The sequence below is a fragment of the Vanessa tameamea genome, chromosome 13 (genome assembly GCF_037043105.1).
Source record: "Vanessa tameamea isolate UH-Manoa-2023 chromosome 13, ilVanTame1 primary haplotype, whole genome shotgun sequence".
Lineage (NCBI taxonomy): Eukaryota > Metazoa > Arthropoda > Insecta > Lepidoptera > Nymphalidae > Vanessa > Vanessa tameamea.
In genome coordinates, this window is record NC_087321.1 from 441,181 (window position 1) to 455,923 (window position 14,743).

Below are 14,743 nucleotides of genomic sequence, written 5' to 3' on the forward strand. Positions count from 1 at the left end.
AAAAACAAATTGACAAAGGACAATTTTATTATTTCATTATATTTAATTTAGAAGTAGCTTCAGGCATTCCGTACTAGTTAAGTATACTAGTTAATATTTATTTAGAATATAGATAAATACAATACAGTTAGTATTAAAGAAAAATGTAAACTCAAAGTGTAAACGCCGTAGTAAGGTGTATGTATGTGTGTGTACAGTTTAATAAGTATTGAGTGTGTATATATTGGCATTTTGTTAACTACGACGAAAAACTTATTAAATCACTTAAATATTATTCATCGTTTTTCATCAAAGAATACGAGATAAATTATAAATACAAAACGAGTACACGGTTGCACTTAATATTCGATTTTTTAGTTTTAAATCCTGAACCTGACAATGCAATTCACATGTTCTAAGCATATTTCTAATTCTAAGTATATTTCAGCTGGCTGTTGAATATAAATTAACTAGTTACTCATTACACTTTTTTTCTACTTACATTGCATTCCCAAATATGTGTTATTTATCAAAATATCTAATTGCTCTTCACATTTCTTGGGATTTAACACACTTTCGTAGAGTTCTTGGTCGAATGCACTTGTGTATTTTAACGTTTCGTCCATAAAATTTGCATTTACCATTGCTAGTAAATTTAAAATGAAAAAAATATATATTCTATAATACATTTTATTAACGCAACGTCCTAATCATTGGTGCTTATAAAACTAACAAGATAATATTGGAAATATTGTCCTCCGATATTGTTCTGTTATCTTGAGCAAATATATCTCTACTTAAAAACTGAAGGATTTCTCTGGAATATCTTAAGGTTTCTAATATGAGGTAAATAGCAAGTTTTAGTATTACACATTAAGCAATATCGGCCTTAGGTGATAAATGTTGTTAAGGGGGAAAGGAGGGGTCTGATTAGATAACAATGCCTTGTCTTCTTCTTTCAAATGACAAATCAATGATGTCTATTCTAGTATAACGGCTATTCGGTATCGGTTTAACATACGTGACCAGGCCACTGCTGCTGCAGTTTGTTCTGGTTTGAAGGGTGATTGATCCAGTGTAACTATAGGCCTAAAGGACATAACATCTTTGTTGTCAAGGTCGGTGACGCATTGTCGAGAAATAAATAATAATATCTATACATACATTACTGTAAAAATGTAAACCTGGGCCCAAAAGATTCGTTAAGAGGTAAATTTAAAGAAATTAAAATAATGACTGTCGCTTCTCAATTTGTGTTTGATAATGTTATGTATGTACGCAAAAATATAAATGATTTTCCCAGAAATTGTGACGTACATTCTATTAATACTAGGAACAAGAATAAACTTGTTACTTCAAGTACCCGATTACACAGGGTTAGTAACTCTTTTTTGGGGCAATGTATACGTTTTTACAACAGGATCCCAGAAAACATTCAAAATTATTAAATTATAAAATTAAAAAAATCGTTAAAGAGCGTTTGTGTGCTGAAGGATATTACAACACTAATTACTTTTTAGTTGACTGCACACCTTGGGAATGAAATGATCGCCTCCAGGCTGTTTCAAATAACTAAAATATAATTATTATTGTACATGCAAAATGGAAAAAAGCCAAAAAATATCCCGCTGAGTTTCTTTCGCCGGTTCTTCTCAGGTCCGAGGTGTTAAATTCCGAACCGGTGGTAGATTTTTGACTATCAATAAGCAAGGATAAACACTTCTATATCGAATAAAGATTTTTGACTTTGACTAATGACAAAATAATGAAAGTTAAGATCGTGATAAAACTATTGAAGATTTATATATTTTATTGGAAACGTATTAAAATTCGATAGGTAATAATCATTCGGTTAGGTTAGAGTTATACATACATAATTATATGCGTCAGGGTAATATGCGAAAGCGATCCCGTGGCGCCCGCCGAAAAGACGGAGAGGGTACCGCTGGTTTTTTAGTGGGTATTCCGGTGTACCGGGGCGCACTCGGCGTCCAGGGCACCGGCGAGTTCCACATTCCCCCTACTTCCACGTGGGGGAAACGCGCAACGCGTTTTTCCAGCGAGAAAAAAAAGGTCAGAGTTATATAATTCAACTAAAAATGCGTTAAATTGTTCGCATTCTTTCGACAGTTACCATTTCGCGGGATTGTGATGTTTATAATTTCACGGTGACGCATATAAAGTTTTAATATACTTAATTTATGTTTTTACGTAATTCATCTACTATATTATTCTGCAGTGAAGAAAATACCACGAGAAAATCTGCATTCGTCAGTTCATTATCTTTCAAGGAGAGAGAAAGCAGTGACGGGCTGTTATAGAAAAAGTTTTCACGTTTTCTAATTTCCAAATTCATCCATTATACAGTTTTTCGTAAAGTAAACTGTAGCTGAAATTTCCTCGAGTAAAGGAAAAACTACTCGGTTTGTAGGATATAACATAAGGGATTCCGCATTCAACAGCATTGGAGTGACCTGGTGGAATAAGGCTAGAATCTATTTAAAACGAGAGGCTTCTGTCCAACAGTGTAACAGAAGCAGACTATTATTTAACTTTATTTTAAAAAATTTTCATAAACTTCACTTTAACTACAATTTCCTCGAGTAAATGAAAAACAATTCCTCCAACGATTGATTGAACAATACTTGGTAGCTGCCAGTTATTCTCGTGACGTCATCAATCGCCGTAATCTTCATCAATTTTGTACGGACTCATATTGACGAGTCGTTCTTTGTTGGTTCCATTTTTATGTCCATTTTGCGATTTTTTTTTTTTCGTTTTCCAAAGGCTATTGTTTTGATAATCTATATCGCAACGAATCAATACAATAATTTTGAGGGTTTAAAAATATTTTTTGGTCAATTTCAGAATCCCAATTCCAATTCAATTGCGATTCTGAAATTAAGCAACAAAATAATATAATGTAATTAACCTCTGTGGAAATTGACGATCTCCGTGGTCGAGAAGTGTGTACACTGGTTTTCATGGGTACGCCACTCCGAGGTCCCGACCGACTCGATGTAGAAAAAGTTAATTAGTTTTCTATGTTGTCTTGGGTCTGGGTATTTGTGGTACCGTCGTTACTTCTGATTTTCCAAAACACAAGTACTTTAGCTACTTACATTGGGATCAGAGTAATGTATGTGATGTTGTCCAATATTTATTTATTTATTTTAACCTTTTGAGTAATCCTTAATTGTTCCTCTATAATCCGAATTGAAGAGATCTATTCATGTATTCACCCCTTAAAACTCTTGGGAAATATGTCTCGTTTATTTGTGATCTTATCAATAATCCCTTGAATATATATTATAAGCGTCCGTTACGGATAAAACGTTCCTAAATTTATGTTAAATAAATAATATACAACATAAAGTTGTACTTCGGTAAACGTGTTGTTCTAAATTTTTTTTTTATTTGTTTCATTTACGGTCTAGTCTAGATTTATCAGTGTGTTAATCTTCCTCTGATCTCAAGTTTTTTTTGGAAACGGTGAACTGAAACTGCGACCTTAGGTAAATATCAAAGCATAAATAGCGAAATGGTTGGTCAGTAACATTGATCACTTTGATAAAATCAGTGATAATCATTGTATGTGCACAAGAAGTAAGGATAAGCTTAGAACGCCAAGTTTCCGACTCCGCAAAATCAATAAATCATTCTTGGGGCAAGGTATCCGCTTCTATAATAAAATTCCGCAGATATTTTTAACTTTGCCGTTTCATAGATTCAAGTCAATTGTAAAAAATATATTGGTAAAGAAGGCATATTATTTGATACAAGAATATATTGATGATAAAAAAGCGTGGAGGTTATGCTTGTTGATTTCCAGGCAGGTGCCATGACATACTTATATAATTGTATTTAACTAACATGACTGTATTTTTAGACATTGAAAAAGAGTAACTACTGAGTTTCTTGCCGGTTCTTCTCGGTAGAATCTACATTCCGAATCGGTGGTAGCTTTACTTTAAATATTTTGTTAAATGACAGAAAAGCCTACTTGAATAAAGTATATTTTGATTTGATTTGATTTGTTTACGGCCCAGTGATGTAAAAATTCGCAGATTTCAGCCTGACGCCTATTGTTTTCCCCACCCCTAGCACGTGTAGGAGTAATTAGGAATGTTAGCAATTACTTAAAATGGGTAATTCAATTATTCTGTCGAAAATAAAACCACGTGTTATTTCTACTAAGTTATCTGGACTCATTGTGTGTTCTAGATATATTCAATCACGAAAGCTCACCAAATCACGTTAAATTATCATCGGTGTTTTCGACAGGCTTTTGATATTCTATATGTTAAGTGCGGATATAAACTATTTCTGTTCCAAATTTCATGCAAATCTGTCCAGACATTTTTAGTCGTTGAGTAACAAATATCATAAAATAACAAACTCACATCTAAAACATTGGTAGGATTTTATTGGTTTTAAGTTTTTTTTAGTCCAAAGTCTAAGTAACTAAAAAAATATTATTTAAATTTTCTTTGTAAATTTTTATTTTGATTATAGAAATAAATTTGGTTCATACAAGAATTTAAATTGTTAATAAATGAGTAATAAAATAACGTCCATGTAATAACATTTATAGTCTCGCATTAATCTTCAGGGGATAAACTACACATCTCAACTCAATTAGGCTCGTTATGGCTGACTTAAGTTCCCAGAGGACTAGTAACCATGCTGGCCTCGATAACGGGCTGACTTCTATATTGCGCTCCCCTTTACACTTTATACGAGCTACAAATTGTATACGTAGTGATAATATTTATAACGCAAAGTTCATTAGCAGTATGTTGGACGCTTATAAACGTGATATGACATGACATAATATGATATGATATTACAAATGGACTTATAGGAAACGTTATTTTTGTAATCTAATCTTTAGCCTTTTTTAATTATCAAATGAAAATAGTACAAAAATGCTTAAATATTGTATATATTATATAGCTTATTAGCCATTTCTTCAAGAAGATCCAATAAAACGGGAGAGTTAAAAAAATCGGTTAAGTGTCGCCGAAATAGAACTTCATGCAAGTATTGCAAGTACAAACCACCGATTTGACTCATGCTTAAACTGTTTGTTTATGATATCGGTAGGCGGACGAGTAAATGGGCCACCTGATGATAAGTGGTCACCACCGCCCATAGACTATGGCGTTGTAAGAAATATTAACCATTCCTTACATCACCAATGCGCCACCAGCCTTGGGAACTAAGATGTTACGTCCCTTGTGCCTGTACTTACACTAGCTCACTGACCCTTCAAACCGGAACACAACAATACTAAGTACTGCTGTTTGGCGGTAGAATATCTGATGAGTGGGCGGTACCTACCCAGACGGGCTTGCACAAAGCCCTACCACCAAGTTAACGCTTAATTTGTGTTTACAATTAATGTCATCTTTGGTGGTGAATTCGGAAACCTGCGTATGCCTGATACAAGTTATACATGTTTATACAACAACCAGATAAAATGAACCCGATATTGTGACGAAATTAGGTCCAAAACTTTTTCTTAAAGGGAAAAGCCTAAGTCCATGTGTGGAACATTTTCATTCTACCGTTACAACATTACTTTATTTTCATATAATCGAATAAAAAAATAAAGATTACTAATCTAACTTTTTAAGACTGTTTTTATGCCAAAACCAACTCCTTCGTTCTCCTTAGTTTCAGTTTTCAGAACATACCCAAAAACATGTACATTCTTGGACGTATAAGTTCAGTCATAATCGTTTTAACTTTTCCTTTTTTATATAAATTGTCCAGACATTTCGATCAGGCTTATGTTATTTATAAGGGGTCCAATAATAATAAAAAAAGACTAGATATAAAGAAAACTGTCCATTCTCTTAATATAAGATAAGAAATTTACCACAAGCTGTTCACTTCGACGTCACCCATAAATTTAATTTTTCTTACGCCTATCAGTAAGTCAGGGCCTCGAGATAAAAAAAAAATGAAAAAAAAGTTAAATTTTATAACAGCATTTAAAAGTGTTCGTTAGGCATACTTGAATAAAATATATTTTGATTTGGCTTGAATTATTAGTCTGCTTCCACAGACCATCCTCTATCGAGGTCAATTTATAGATTTAATATTATTTCTGACTTTGTGTCATCGTGTAATTGAATCCGTGAGCTACCTTTTGGTTTCATGTAGATAATAAAGTAAGACGCTGACGAATGGGTCAAGAATTTATTCAGAGACAATTTCGTAGCGTTGGAAATCTTTCCTTCGATATTACTTGTAATCAAATCGAAAAAAAACTTGGCTTTCTTTTCAATATCCTACTTTTTTCTCGTATTATATGTTTTATCTCAAGAAACCTTTCTCGCCAAACTATTCGAAATATTCATTCATTTTTTTTAGTTCATAAACTATACCGTATATAGTTTTAAATATATTTCATTAAACATAAGTAGGCGGATGGTTAATTGGGACACCTGATGGAAAATGTTCACCTTGAAATATTAACCAGTCCTTATATCACCAAGGCGCCACCAACCTTGGGAACTAAGATGTTATGTCCCTTGTGCCTGTGGTTACACTGACTCGTTTTGTCAAACTGGGACACAAAATTTCCCAGTATTGCTGGTTGATTTGAATATCTGATGAGAGGGTGGTATCTATTCGGACAGGTAAAGCACTACTACAAAGTGAATAGGTCAATCTATTTTCTCTCCAAAATCAAATTCTATATATATTTTATGTACTATAAAGCTACTTTGTTTTTTTTTCCATAATTATTTATACCTCTCTATACTCGTAACTATGTTCGTAAAATACTGTCACTATAAAATATTGCCTTGTGTAAATTATTTGAGACCTTAGCTTATATTTTAGGCTCTTCCGGATTAGTGCATTAGTCTTTGCCTCAACCTTTACTTCATTTTACTTAACTTCTAAGCTTGAAAGCATTTTTCTCATTTTTATTACGCTCCTATTGCTCAGAAAAGAAAAAATATTTTTAAATTAACTGCATTTTTCAACTTGACGTTAGTAAAGCCGATGGTGTGAAGAAGACCTTTATTTTACATACATATTATTAATAATAAATCAGTAAATTGAACCACCATATACAGCGGCGTGGTGCTAGTATTATAGCTCTTCTGCGGAGATCACAGGGACTTATAGCGGTGAGATTTACACCCAGTTTTCATACGATATCATGGACAGTGACGAGCTTTTTCGCGTGCGATCCACCTACAGTTGGAAGTGCTCGTGGATGTGTACCGGTCCCGGGTAGAAGCCGGAACGAGCGGCGTTCGTTCAGGGTCTACAGAGGTCTATATAATCTATAGCTTGGAAGCCCTCAAAACTGAGTTAACTATCGGAGCGTCACTGTAATATGCTCAAGCAATTCCGTGATACCCCGGGAAGAGATGGAGTAGAGTATTGCTAGTTTTTTAAATATAAATAATTTCTCTGGTTGTAGTATAATTGCAAAAAAAAACGAGTCGCATATTTTACGTTTCAACAAACGTTTTCTAACAGAGGGTTAGTGATAGTGAAGCTATATATGATTTTAACGTATGTTAAATGCAAAGATAAAATATATTCTGCTATAAACGATGTCATATAAGCTGTTTTATCCCACTGGTTCAGTCACCGAAATAGAAAGGAAACTAACCAACTTTTTTTCTTAAAGAAGCGTTTCTGAGAGGAAGTTTTAGTTTGAGGTGCCATAGATCAAACTAAAACTCTGCCATTAATAGCTCAAGACAGAAAAAAGTGCAGTGAGAGGGAGTTATACTAGTCGAGAGGTACTTAGTCAAAATTATATAAAAAAACACTGTTTTTATTATTACTAAGGAATTAAAGACGCATTCATAAAAAAAAATCTTAAGTATACTTACTAATTATCATAAGAACTCAATGACTTAATCATATATCCATATGGCCGATTTGAATATTAAGCTGTACCAAAATAGTACATGTGGTTAGTCTTTGTTTAGGTAGATGAACCTAAACGAAGACTTACCAGATATATTATGGACATTTACAATATAAATACATTGCTTCATCCTGGTTTGATGGTGATTGACACAATATAATTACACGCACACAGGACATCATATTTTAGATGAGGTGATTGTTGATCGACAGTGTGTGTGTTTGTGTGTGTGTGAAGTGACTTATGTATACAGCGCCAGTGTCCAAGCAAGAAAGTGAGTACACACCATGAGCTAACCTATTAATTGACACGTCTGAATTTTTAACTGAAAATACATTCAAATAAGACGTGCAGTCATCATACGTCGTTTTCAATTAAGTCATATTTCGCTGTTTATATTTATATTTATTATAGTATATTAAATATAACGTTGGTGGTTTGGTGGTAGGACTTTGTACTTGATAGTAGGGCTGTTTGCAAGCCCTCTGAGTAGGTACCATCCACTCATCCACTCATGTAAGGAATGTTGAATATTCTTACAGCGGTATAGTTTATGGGCGGTGGTGACAGCTGATCATCAGGTGGCCCATTTGCTCGTCCGCCTACCTATAACATTTAAAAAAATATATCAAAGTACACTATAATTTAAGCTATTCTATTAAAGTTTGACTAACTGCTTACTAATGAGATAGCTAGGATTAAATTGACCTTTATTTCTGTAGCTCAGATTTTCGGAAATTTCAAAGATCTCAACATCTGTTTACATATCCCTTAAATTTAATTCAATAACAATGTATGAATGTATATTTAAGCTATCGTAGGGTAAGCTTATAAATTGGTACCATCAATAAATACAAAATAAATGACCCTGCTCATATAGTGCTATCATTTTTTCCAAAGTAAACTTTGTGGATAGTAGCCTTGTATAGTAAAATAAATTACCCATGTATCCGCAAACACAAGGTTACACAAGGTTATAGGCCTAAATAACATAAATCACATACGCGATATGGAAATTGTCAAACATTTGTAAATCATGGCCTAAGTTCATTTTCTCTACATCAGAAGTATTTTTGCCATTTCATTGATGATATATCAAATACTTATGTTACTGAGATCAAGTGACAGAAAGCATTTTTCTTATAATTGCTGGTAAAATAATAAATATACTATTAAAATTATCCAATATAAAACCGAAACATTGATCCTTGTGACAATCAGTGTAATTAAAGGTGCATGAGACATGACAGCCGAGATGGCTCAGAGGTTAGAACACGTGCATCTTAACCGATGATTGCGGGTTCTAGCCCAGGCAAGCACCACTGAATTTTCATGTGCTTGATTTGTGTCTATAATTCCCCTCGTGCTCGGCGGTGAAGGAAAACATCGTGAGGAAATACATGTGTCTAATTTCAACGAAATTCTTCCACATGTGTATAAACCAACCCGCATTGGAACAGCGTGGTGGAATATGCTCCAAATCTTCTCCTCAAAAGGAAGAGAAGGACTTAACCCTGCAGTGTGAAATTTACAGGCTGTTAATGTTGATATTGTTGTTGTTGGGACATGACATGTTCGAACCGATCTTATTACCTTATTGAGCAATCTATTAGACGTTATTGTTTTTTTTTGTCGTGTAGGTCTCAGTAGATACTAGGATCTGGATGTTGCCAGTGTTCAAACTTATGTGCCTTAGAAAGTAGAAAAAGCCTTAGTCGTGCACTGTCACTCGTTCAGGTTATGTTAGATCTTCCGGCTTATAGGATAATAGAGACTGCATCTGTGTTTGTAAACACTTGGCCACTATAACGTGTACTGCGCAGTTAGCTAATCTCCCTTGAGAATGGATGCCAGCACCGAAACCAGTCATTTCATCTCATGAAAAATTACCCATAGAATCAAAATAACTAACATAAACCATAACTAACTAACAAATAACAAAGACACAAGGGATTGTACTTTACTAACTCTGTAATTTAAATAAGGGAAAAGACTAACAACTTAGTTTCTTGCCGGTTCTTCTCTGTAGAATCTATATTCCGAACCGGTGAAAGCCGGTTGAAATTTATTTCAACACTCTAACGTGACGATACAAAAGTGTTTTTATGAGTTTTTTTTAATACGAAAATCAAATAAAATGAAATAAAAATGTTATTATGATATTGTATGCTACACATTTAACTTACATTTCAACTTTAAATTATGTTGTGTACCTTTTATAAATGCATGCACATGTCATAATATGACACTATACGCGCAATTAATCTTGTCCGGTCAGAAGTTAGTCACGAGTGCACAAATAAGTGCGACGGCGGTTACTTGGAATAGAGTTTTGTTCTCTTAGTAAAAATAATGGTTGCAATGTCCCATTTTAATGATGTTGTAGGTAGTAAGTAAATATAAAAAAAATAGTTTTAAACGTTTACAGAAAGATATCACATAAGCAAAAACACTTTCTATTTGCTGTTAAATATTTAATTGCGTGAGAAGCATCAACTATTCCGTACAATTTAAGTGTATGTTTGATATACAGTTAAATATAAGGCAAAGTATGAAACGTGCGGTTATATAGCATAATTTATCTTTAGATGTTGCGTGGAACGCCTTATTTAAGTTTACTGCATATTTTAGCATTAATAAAATTAGCATTTAACGTTACTGCTAGTAAAATAAAACCAAAAATTCTACATTTTATATATATTTAAGTAACGCAGTGGCTTAATTTCTTTAAACCGACTTAGTGTGGAATCCAATTACAAAAATCGTCACGCACGTAAGACCCCCAGACTTATGGTGCCACGGTTTTAAATATTTAAAGCGATCAGAAAAGGAATTAATTAAAAAAATATTCACAAAAAGACTTTTGATCCTTATTACATATAGGTGTATAACTTTAACAAAACGGTGTAGGTAGATATAATAATCGTTACGATTGACAATCGAGTGATCCGATCCGAGTAATCGAGTCCTATCGAGTAGTCGACTATATGTTGAAAAAGAGTTTCTTGCCGGTTGTTCTCGGTAGAATCTTCATTCCGAACCGGTGGTAGCTTCACTTAATATTTTGTTAAATGACGATTCAAACCTACTTGAATAAAGTAAACAAACGATCGAATAACCTCGAGTGCAGTGCGTCGACGCCTTATACAGGCTGCGCTTCTTACGATATTATAATAATAACAAGGTTATTTCTTTTCATTTAAACCAATACGTAATATGCAGCGAACGCAATTTCTTTTTTTTACCGTTGTTTATAAAACTAACAAGATATTATTGGAAATATTGTCCTCCGATATTGTTCTGTTATCTCGAGCAAATAATATTAATTGTATTTCAAAACTTAACTCTTTCTCTGGAATTTCTTAAGGTTTGTAATATGCACTTATATTATATATGCCAAAGTGACTCTGTCTGTTATCTCTTCAAGCTTAAACCATTGAACCGATTTAGATGAAATTTGCTGTGGAGATAGTTTGAGTTACGGGTTTTTTTTAAATTGAATTGAACTTGGGGTGTCGTTTTGTATGATATAGGTAAAGATTTATAATTTTTTTTTTATTTGGTTCTTCAACAATATGTACACTGATTATAATAATAAAATATAACAAAGTAAAATTATATTCTAAGTGTCACAATTACTTAAAGAAGAACACAGCGTGCACAAAAAGAAAACAATCAACATCTTAACCTAATTTGAAAACTATTTAAATAAAATTTAAATAACTATTTAATTACACCCGAGTAAGCCGTAGAATCTTTCTTCACATAGTATTATATAAGATAAATAGGAAATTTTAGTATTGAATATCGGCTTTAACTACAAATGTTATGAAGGGGGGGGGGGAGTTAATCATAAGTTATACAATGCTTTGTCTCCATCTTCTAAATGTCAATGATGACAGAAAGAGGGGAAATCTCTCCGCCGCCGCTTCTACTCTCCTGTGTGTGCGTACGTATAATATATAGTTCAGTGTTATATATTATTATTATAACAACAAGAAATAAATTATTTCGTTTAGAATGTTTACGTTTTTATTTATTTTATATTTCATAATTATTCATTGGTTGTCTTTAATCACAAATTATTTTAATACCCGATAATTTCGCTGTTTCTTAATATTTTCATGCCAGATTTTTCTTGTGATACCATTGCGTTCGAAGTATTTGTTTCCGGACCATCTCGCTGAAATGAATTTAATAACAATATTACATATAATACACCTTAAACTTAATCATTTACTCCACTTTCTTATCATGTTTTCCAACTAAACAACTCACTTACACTTGAGAGGCACTGTCGAGTTCAAATAACATTGACGAGTTCATTGTTTTGATAAGTAAACAAATCATTATAAATAAAACTTACAGTTGAGGTGGCCTAGTGGATAAAATACTTGGATTTTAACTAAAGATCGGTTTTAACTCGACTTTTCAAATATATAAATGTATATACATATATTACTTAACATTAAGTCCTTGAATATATATAAATATGATTTAAAAATAGTTAGTGTATAAATGTTTACCGCGTCGGATGTTGGCAAGAATGCTAACAGCATTTCCCCGTTGAATCGCAATTCCGATCCTCTGGATAAAAAACGAAAAAGCCCTTCTGTAACCAGTGGAGGCAATAAGGCGAGGTGTTATACTTTTATTGAAGTTTTTTGCACGACTACTCCAAGGGTACAAACACTTGGTGTTTCGACAGCATATAGGATAAAAAAGTAATTTTACATAAGACTTGAATATTTAGATCTTTTCCGCAGCGGCATCATCTCTTAACATTGTTTCTCGCATATGAGACGGGGCCAACATGTCAACGCATGTAGCGTCTCACACACAACGCCCGTCCTCGTTCCCAGGGGACCAATGTCAGTCCTCAGGTCTCTTACCATCATTACATTACATTAGCAGCCTGTAAATTTCCCACTGCTGGGCTAAGGCATCCTCTCCCTTTGAGGAGAAGGTTTGGAGCATATTCCACCACGCTGCTCCAAAGCGGGTTGGAGGAAAAAAACTATAAATGTAACATTAAAAAGAATATTCAGACAAACACGACTGAGTTGTCATGTGCTTGATGTTTGTTTATACGTTCTTCATCTACTATCCGGTTTGAAGCATATACCATAAGGAAATCCGCATTCAACAGCATTGGAGTGACCTGGTGGAATAAGGCTAGAATCTATTTAAAACGAGAGGCTTCTGTCCAACAGTGTAACAGAAGCAGACTATTATTACTATAACTTTATTTTAAACATTTTTCATAAACTTCACTTTAACTACAATTTCCTCGAGTAAATGAAAAACAATTCCGCCAACGATTGATGGAACAATACTTGGTAGCTGCCAGTTATTCTCGTGACGTCATCAATCGCCGCTCTTCATCAATTTTGTACGGACTCATATTGACGAGTCGTTCTTTGTTTATTCCATTTTCATGTCCATTTTACGATTATTTTTGTTCGTTTTCCAAAGGCTATTGTTTGGATAATCTATTTCGCACCAATCTTTACATGAATATTGTTGATTTAGAATTTTTATTTTTGTCAAAGCTGAAATTGGAATTGGAAAACTGAAATTCAAGAACAAAATCGTCTAATGTTAATAAAATCTTTGCTATTGAGTCTTGATTCTTCCACTGTACTGGAATATTGTATTTAGATCTGGTCATTAGATGAGAAAGATTATTGTAAGAATTTGATTGTGCTTACTTCAAAAATCAAAATATTCTTTATTCAAGTAGGCTCATTAAAGCACTTTATGAATCATCGTGCACCAGTGAAATAAATATAAAGCTACCATCGGCTTGGAAAGTAGATTTCAATAGATTAAGGAATTACTAATATTCCTATTTACCCCTAAAATTAAGTTTAAAGTGTTAGGAGTGGGGATGAAAATAGCCCAGCGGTTCAGGATCGATCCTGCGACTTTATACATCGCTAGGCGGCCCTTAAACCATTGCGCTATTGACAATTTAATATATCCTGAAAATCTAGATCTACGCAAATGTTTTTGATTATAATTAAAACAAATATTATTAGCCTGACAAGTAGTAATATTTGAATAATTTCCTAGTTAGTACATCAGTACTAGAGCATCATAAATATAGTTCAGCTCGGTCGATTAGAATATCAAGGAACGCAGTGAACTCTCATAAAATTCTAATCAAACACCAGCCAAGTGGGTCTGTCGTCAAATTACTGAAACGACGCTAAGCCCTTGGACACATTTCTGGTTGCTTCAGTGAAGCTAAACTTGAATTTAGTGCCTTTTAGTAAGGAAAGTAATCAAGCTGCAACCTTTAATAGGTTTTAATAGGTGCTGTTGAAGGGCGGGAGAGTGAATTGTTCTTTAGGGTAGATATGTTCGTTATGTGGATATAGTTAATGTTTGACAAGCACAATATCCAGTGGCATACAACTTGTTATTACTTCTGTCTTCATAGTTTTAATACATCACCTGCTTCTGTATTTTATTGCAAATTTCTAACCTTTATGTTGTGGCTATTAAAATCAAGTAAACTTTACAATAAAGCCTTTTTAAATCGTCAATATTTAAACACTGCCAGCGTTTCGCAATGCAGCCTCTAGCGAGAGGAAACGGCGATACGATTTATTTATAGCATAGTTGCTCTACTAAAATAAACAGATTTACAATTATGTTATTTACAATTATTATTCAATCATTTCTGTTATGGAATTAAGAGTACAAATACAGACTTTTTTTTTTGTATATCAAACTTAGAGGCAAGCTTATTTTATAAGTAAATAGACATTTTGAAGGTACTTTCAGTACATACGTTTAGTAATGACGATTACATAAAGTACACGAACTTCTAGTGTCTTTAGGTTTAAGGAT

At 33.4% G+C, this 14,743-nt stretch overlaps 2 protein-coding genes across 3 annotated transcripts in view; both read right to left on the minus strand.

Moving 5' to 3' along the window:
* The window catches only part of LOC113397838 (uncharacterized), a 614,853-nt gene that overhangs the window by 146,892 nt on the left and 453,218 nt on the right, over positions 1-14,743 (minus strand). The gene's annotated exons all lie outside the window — the stretch shown is intronic.
* LOC113397917 (putative inorganic phosphate cotransporter) overlaps positions 1-14,743 on the minus strand; it is a 188,356-nt gene that overhangs the window by 44,058 nt on the left and 129,555 nt on the right. The gene's annotated exons all lie outside the window — the stretch shown is intronic.